We start from the raw sequence: 7,206 nt of genomic DNA, 5'->3' as shown, positions 1-7,206 counted from the left end.
AAAGATCAGAGGGAGGATGGTGTAAAAAAATGCCCAAAATTGCTACAGTATGCTTGTGAATAAAACCTTGCTAACAATGTAAGACATTGTTTCAATCCCTAAACACTAAAGAGTTAAGGAGTTAATCCCTAGTCAGCTAATTTGAGCCTAGAAGTTGATGTTCCTTTCGAAACTAAAAACCCTTAATCTTGACCAGGAGCAGGATAGTTTTGTTCAGTTAGTTTGACTATGCATTCAAATGTCAAGAGAAAACATCCCATATGAGGTTCAACCATATGCTCTTCTTTGAACACATCACGAAGTGTCTAAGAAATCATAAAAAATCCAAAAGTTATAGTGGTTGTTCCTTAATAACCAATAACACGGAAATCACAATCCTTTTCAAACCAAAAAAACAAATTCCATAGAAATTGTTCCAATTTTTTTTTTTTTTGAAGTTTGCTAAGTCAAACACCAGAAAAGACGACTTAGGCAAAAATAAGGGTATTTCGGTGGACTCAAAGCTTCAAATAAGCGGTCTAGGAAAAAATTAGGGATAAAAAAAAAGAAAAAAAATCAAAATAGGTCACTTAAATCCTCAACAAAAAACAATATTAGGTGACCATCATATCAAGAATCAAAGGGTCACCAAAATTCTTGACAAATATAAAATTTTGTGACTACCAAACAAAAGTGGGTGACTGCCACCTTAAGCAAACATTTATTGGTTTTCAAACCATAACATCTCCACTTTCAAAATCCTCTTGGAAGCTGAATGCGTGTGTCGAATTAACTAAACATAGGACTGTAGATCATTAGAAGGAGAATGAGTGGGTTAAAATTAAATTTTGAACCTTATATCCTTTTTTTCAAAAATTGTGAATCAGGTCACATTACAATCCACAAAAGACCTAATTGAAGTATGATTTATTTTGAAAGCATACTACGACAAGGTTGCGTTAACCTGACTCCAAAGATATTTTCTAACTATTTGTATTGGTATCATGCTCTCGCATAATCTTCCACACTTTGAATATCTAAATCAACACTACATTGAGACCAGTGGACCATTCGTTGTACATCACCACATCATCTCAATAATGATTTTGATTTAAAATCCTACATGAGCATTGCATTAAAATTAACATTTTGAAGGAATGATTTTATTTGTAAATTGACGCTTAGCATACTACTACAATTTTTTATCTTTAATAGCGCTTTTCTTTAAAGTTTTATTAAAAAATTCCAATTGAAACCTATAATAACGGTTTAATTATAAGTGTTATTATAAGTTATCAACGAAAAGAAAAAAAGAAAGGTAACACGGAAGTTTAATAGCACTTTTATTTAAAACGCTAATAAAGGGGTATTCCTATAATAGCTTCTTGTTAGAAAGCGCTATTATAAACCTTTCCACAAAATAACGCACCATAAGGTCGCGTGTTCGGTCCTTGTTGACGATGTTTTACATTTTATTGTAACCAATAATATTCTAAATGATATTTAGTTTTTTTTTTAAATATATATAATAAAAAATGGCATACTAGTACTTATTTTTTATTAAGCTTTGTAACACAGTTGTCTCACTTTCTCACTCATATTCACCATTGACTTCATCGAACTCAGAACCTCACACTACCAATTTCCTTCTTTTCTCCAAATTTAGGGTTAAGATTTCTAATGCATCATCACTTGTCTCAACCTTCTCTACAAAACCCTTGACCTTCTTAGTGAGGGAACCAAGAGACCACTACGTCTCGACAAGTCTACCACTGTGAGATCTGGTACACACAATCTCGATTGCTTCCACATCAAAGCTATGGGTTTCATTTTTCTTGATACTTTATTGGACTGGTAAGTATTTCTACTATATCTAATCTCAATTGAAATTAGTTTTTTAAATTCACAAGTTTTCTCAAATTAGCGTTTTTGAATAAATAGAAATTAAGAGTGAGTTAGTGTTTCAGTGGTGTTTTGGTGGTGTTCATGGTTGGCAGTTATGATGGTTGATAAAATGTGTCCTTTGATTATGTATTGACAATGATTAGTAAGGATGATAATACTTTTTACTTGGTTGAAGTTGGACAAAACCTAGAAGCAACTTCATGTTCATATTCTTACTATGGGTTTTCTTCTACTTCTACTCTAGTTTTGTTTATGAAAAATCAGCATTTGTGATATGTTCCCTGCAAAATATTTTGGTTGGAGAGTGTAATTTATTTGGCAAGGTAGAGTGTGTGTAAACCCATTTTCTTTACCCACAATTATAGTATCTCAACCTGCTATGATATACTTAACGATACTATTTATTATATTATTTGCAACATCTCCATGGTGGATGTGTTGCTTTAAGGTCTCGATTTGAAATACTTTATACTAGTGGTGTAAATTGTATAACATGTGCAAGTAATTTAGGATTTCAACTTGTGACCATGTTCCATATATAACTAACCATTGTGTTTACCGAACATATTAGAATTTATGATTTTTATTTAACAATAAATTAAAATGATAAATAGAAGCTCTTAAACTTAGTAATTTTTAAAAAATCTTGTTTCGTCGTGTAATTGGTAAGTTAATTATTTATTAGCATTTAGAGAGTAAACTGAATGGTCTATGATCTAGAAAAAAATTGTGGTGATCAAATATTTGCACTTCAAATATGTTCTTCAGTATATAGGTTGTTACTTCTTGGCTATATTGTTATTTTGTATTGAAGCTTCAGTTTTCAAGTCTAACTGTATGTTTCCAAAATTGGCAATGATACCTTACCTGAAATATTTCTAGTAATGAAAAGACTAAAGAATCTGGAACAGCAAAGGAAAAACATGTCAGTGCACAATAATGCATATCTTTACCTGACCAACTAAATGTGAAGGATATGTAAGTTGTGAAATTTGTAGAAAATGTTGATATAGATGGACCTTCTACTCTGTGCTTCGATCTATTAATTAAGCATTTAGATTGTTTCGGATTTGGCTAAATTGTTTGTGTGTATGTCAGTTATGTTGACTCTTGTATTAGGTGTGTGCAGAGCATAGTGCACGAACACATTGGTGCCATATGATTCTTCCGGTTAAGGATCTTGTCAGCAGGTGCATTATTGTGCTTTTTTTATTTTATTTTCTAGTAGCATGTGATAAATAAGTTTTGTTTTTTTAATGATATGATTCAAATTCTTGTAAGTAATTAAAAAATTGTAATTAAATTTTTTATTGAGACTAATTGATTGAACAAGTATTTTCTTGTTATACTATGTTAATATTTGTATTCTGAGAAGAATTGATGTTATTTTTGCAGAAATGTTAAGTTACAAAATCATTACCTTTTTGTTATTAGTACAAAAATAAGAACAGTGGCATTTAATAGCACTTTTTTAAAAGTGTTATTAAAGATTGGGTCTATAATAGCACTTTTCATAAAAGCGCTATTAAATCCTATGTTAAAGCCCAACCGACCTAGGCTATGACAACGCTTTAATTGAAAACGCTATTAAAGTCTTGTTTTTTAATAGCGTTCAAAAAGCGTTATCATTGGTATCAAACCTATAATAGCAGGGGCTATTAAAACCCCCAAAAGTGTTGTTAAATGACCTATTTGGCGTATAAGGAAATTCCAACAGTTAACAATCAACGAGGTTTTCGATCATCCGTAAAGGATCCGATCTAGTGTAAACCACCCCAAGACTCTATCGAATAAGGGTAAATCTTTTAAAGACATTGTTGATTAGGGGAAATCCCTCTAAATCTCGGTCAATCTGGGCCAAATAGTTTCAAGACTCAGTCAATTTGGGACAAATCACTTTAAGGCTCGGTAAGTCATTCCAAGAATTGGTTAATCAGGGGAATATCACTTTAAGGTTTAAAATATTGGGGTAAGCCATGTCAAGGTCATATTATGTCAAGCCACTTCCAAACTCCTTTCGAGTCGAATTTCTTCAAGGACCCAACAAATTGGGGTGAGATGAGATATATAGGGGCAAGTCCTCTCCAGACCTTCAAGTTGATCATGTAAACCCTGTCATGTATCAGTAACCATTGAGTTTGAAACGAGTGTCGAAAGATCATGCTAGCATAACACCCTATCACCTTTGGATAATATGCCTTGTTGTAAAACAAAAAAACAAAAACACTTCTTATTTTTAATTGTCCACGACCCCCCACAGAGGCACTTGTTGAAACATTCAAACTATCACATAAATCATTTTCATGCACTAACCATGTTTGCATTGCTCTATCATCAAACCATGCATCTTATCTCATGCATATCTCAACAACATTCATACACCTAGCATCAAACAAGAGCCAAAAAGCCTCATAAAAAAACAAGTCAAAATTCTACAATCCATAGCCCAATTTTCATTGGTGCCACCTTACAAAAAGCTCAAATATGCTTGGCACATTAATTCAGACTTCATAAGCATCAACATTGCATGCATTAATCATTCTTATATCATGCATAGAAGCAAAAATTAATATTATGCATGACTTGAAGTGTGTTTCACGCTCATATGCATTTCCTAAAGACTTCTTGTTATCAACATTTTACCCTTTGGTCAAAGTCCAATTTTGTTGGATCCTACAAAGACAAATATTTGTCCTTTAAGTTTCAAATTCTTATTTGTTACGCAATGTGATTTTTGGATGTGTCCTTTTATTCTGATATGATTTCCATAACTTATTTCCTTTTTATCTGATGTGATTTATGAATTGTCTTTTTGTTCTGACATGATTCCGAGAACTTATTTACTTTTTATCCAATGTGATTTTTGGATGTGTATTTTTGTTCTGATGTGATTTCCGTAACTTATTTCTTTTTTATCTGTTATGATTCCTGGATGTGTCTTTTTGTTCTAATATGATTTCTGTAACTTATTTTCTTTTTATCCTATGTGATTCTAGATGTGTCTTTTTATACTGATGTGATTTCCATAACTTGTTTCCTTTTTATATGATGTGATTTCTAGATGTGTATTTTATTCTGATGTGATTTCCATAACTTACTTCCTTTCTATAGGACGTGATTATCAGACGTGTCTTTTTGTTCTGATGTAATTTCTAGAATTTATTTCCTTTTTATCCGATGTGATTTCCCAATATGTCTTTTTGTTTTGATGTAATTTCCAAAACTTATTTCCTTTCTATCCAATGTGATTACCGGATGTGTCTTTTTATTCTTATGTGACATCCAAGACTTATTTCCTTTTTATTTTATGTGATTTTTGGATGTGTCTTTTTGTTCTGATGTGATTTCCATAATTTATTTTCTTTTTTATCCAATATGATTTCCAAATGTGTCTTTTTGTTCTGATATGATTTCCATAACTTGTTTTTTTATCCAATGTGATTTCAAAATGTATCTTTTTATTCTGGTGTGATTTTCATAATTTATTTCCTTTTTATCCGATGTGATTTTTGGATGTGTCTTTTTGTTTTGATGTAATTTCCTGAACTTATTTCCTTTTTATCCGATGTGATTTCTGAATGTGTCTTTTAATTCTGATATGATTTCCAAAACTTATTTCCTTTTTATCTGATATGATTACCGAATATGTCTTCTTGTTCTGATGTGATTTCTAGAACTTATCTCCTTTTTATCTGATGTGATTTATCGATGTGTCTTTTTATTTTGATGTAATTTCCATAACTTATTTCATTTTTATCCGATGTGATTTTCGTATGTGTCTTTTTGTTCTTATGTGATTTCTAGAACTTATTTCTTTTTTGTCCGATGTGATTTTTGGATGTGTCTTTTTGTTCTAATATGATTTCTAGAAATTGTTTCCTTTTTTATCTAATGTGATTTATGAACGTGTTTTTTATTCTGATGTGATTTCCAAAACTTATTTTCTTTTTATCCAATATGATTTCTGAATGTGTCTTTTTGTTCTGATGTCATTTCCATAACTTATTTCCTTTTTATTCAATGTGATATCCTGATGGGTCTTTTTGTTCCAGTGTAATTTCTAGAACTTATTTCCTAAATCCAACATGATTTCAGATGTGTCTGTTTGTTCAGATGTAATTTCTAGAACTTATTTACTTTTTATCCGATGTAACTTCTTGACGTGTCTTTTTGTTTTGATGTGATTTCTAGAACATGTTTCCTTTTCTTTCGATGTGATTTTTGGATGTCTTTTTGTTCTGATGTGATTTCCAAAACTTATTCCCTTTTTTATCTGATGTAATTCTCAGGTGTGTGTGTGTCTTTTATTCTGATGTGATTTCTAGAACTTATTTCCATTTTTATTCGACGTGATTTATGTATGTGTCTTTTTGTTTTGATGTGATACATAACTTATTTCATTTTTTATCAGATGTGATTTCCGGATGTTTCTTTTCATTTTGATGTGATTTCTAGAACTTGTTTCCTTTTTTCCTGATGTGATTTCCAGATATTTCTTTTAAGAACATACCTTTGATTTTTCCCGAGTAAGTCTTTTTCACCTTACCTCATTTAATCCCCAATAGGCTCACCTTTCATTTTCCGTCCCTCATAAAGTCTATCTGCCAAAACTCATTTCATTCCATTTCATATCCCCACCCAGAGAAATCCTCCATAAACTCATAACATCTCATCTTATTTCTTCAACGGTCAAATTTTGGGTCCTGTGGTATTTAATTATCTTTCACCATGATTATATGAAGATTGATATTCTTCATATTCTCTTGTTGAAGATATTTAAATAGGAGCAGTGTCATACTCCAATTTTTAGCCCTAAGTCATTTCATTCATCCATCAAGGCATTTGCATCATTAAGTCATTTGCATGCATTGGATTGTCGGGCATGATTCACTAAGGTCAACCAAAAGTAAACTTTTAGACAATGTTGAATCTACATGTCCTAATTTGACAATTCATTTTTTAGTTCATTCATATCATTTCATTTGATTTAGATTTTAGGCCATTTTATCAAAAGGTGTTTTCTTGCATTAGAGACTTTCTTTTGAAAAGTCAAAAGTCAACATAAGAGTCAACATTCCCATAAAAGAAAAAGTCCAACTTTTGTTTTCATTTCAACATAGTCATTACATCATTATGCATTCCATCATTATGCATTCCATACCATGCTAAGTCAAATTCAACTTTCTAATTAGAATGATACTTCTTTATACCGTGTCATTACAAACAAGAATTAAATAAAAAAAATCATATATGATAAATTTGAGAAAAGACAAAAAAAAATAGAAGTTTCATTACACTTCATCATCATCCATACATCATGAT

The 7,206-nt window shown here is 31.1% G+C and overlaps 1 long non-coding RNA gene across 1 annotated transcript; it reads left to right on the top strand.

The window, feature by feature from the left end:
* Positions 1–1,552: 1,552 nt before the first annotated feature.
* Positions 1,553–3,300, top strand: LOC127081606 (uncharacterized). Its single transcript, XR_007788106.1, has 2 exons — positions 1,553–1,833; positions 2,767–3,300. It is a non-coding gene; the product is annotated as an uncharacterized LOC127081606 (long non-coding RNA).
* Positions 3,301–7,206: the final 3,906 nt, after the last annotated feature.

The sequence above is a fragment of the Lathyrus oleraceus genome, chromosome 1, assembly GCF_024323335.1.
Source record: "Lathyrus oleraceus cultivar Zhongwan6 chromosome 1, CAAS_Psat_ZW6_1.0, whole genome shotgun sequence".
Taxonomy (NCBI): Eukaryota; Viridiplantae; Streptophyta; class Magnoliopsida; order Fabales; family Fabaceae; genus Lathyrus; species Lathyrus oleraceus.
Note: the sequence above shows the minus strand (reverse complement) of the source record. Positions and strands in the feature narration are given on the sequence as shown.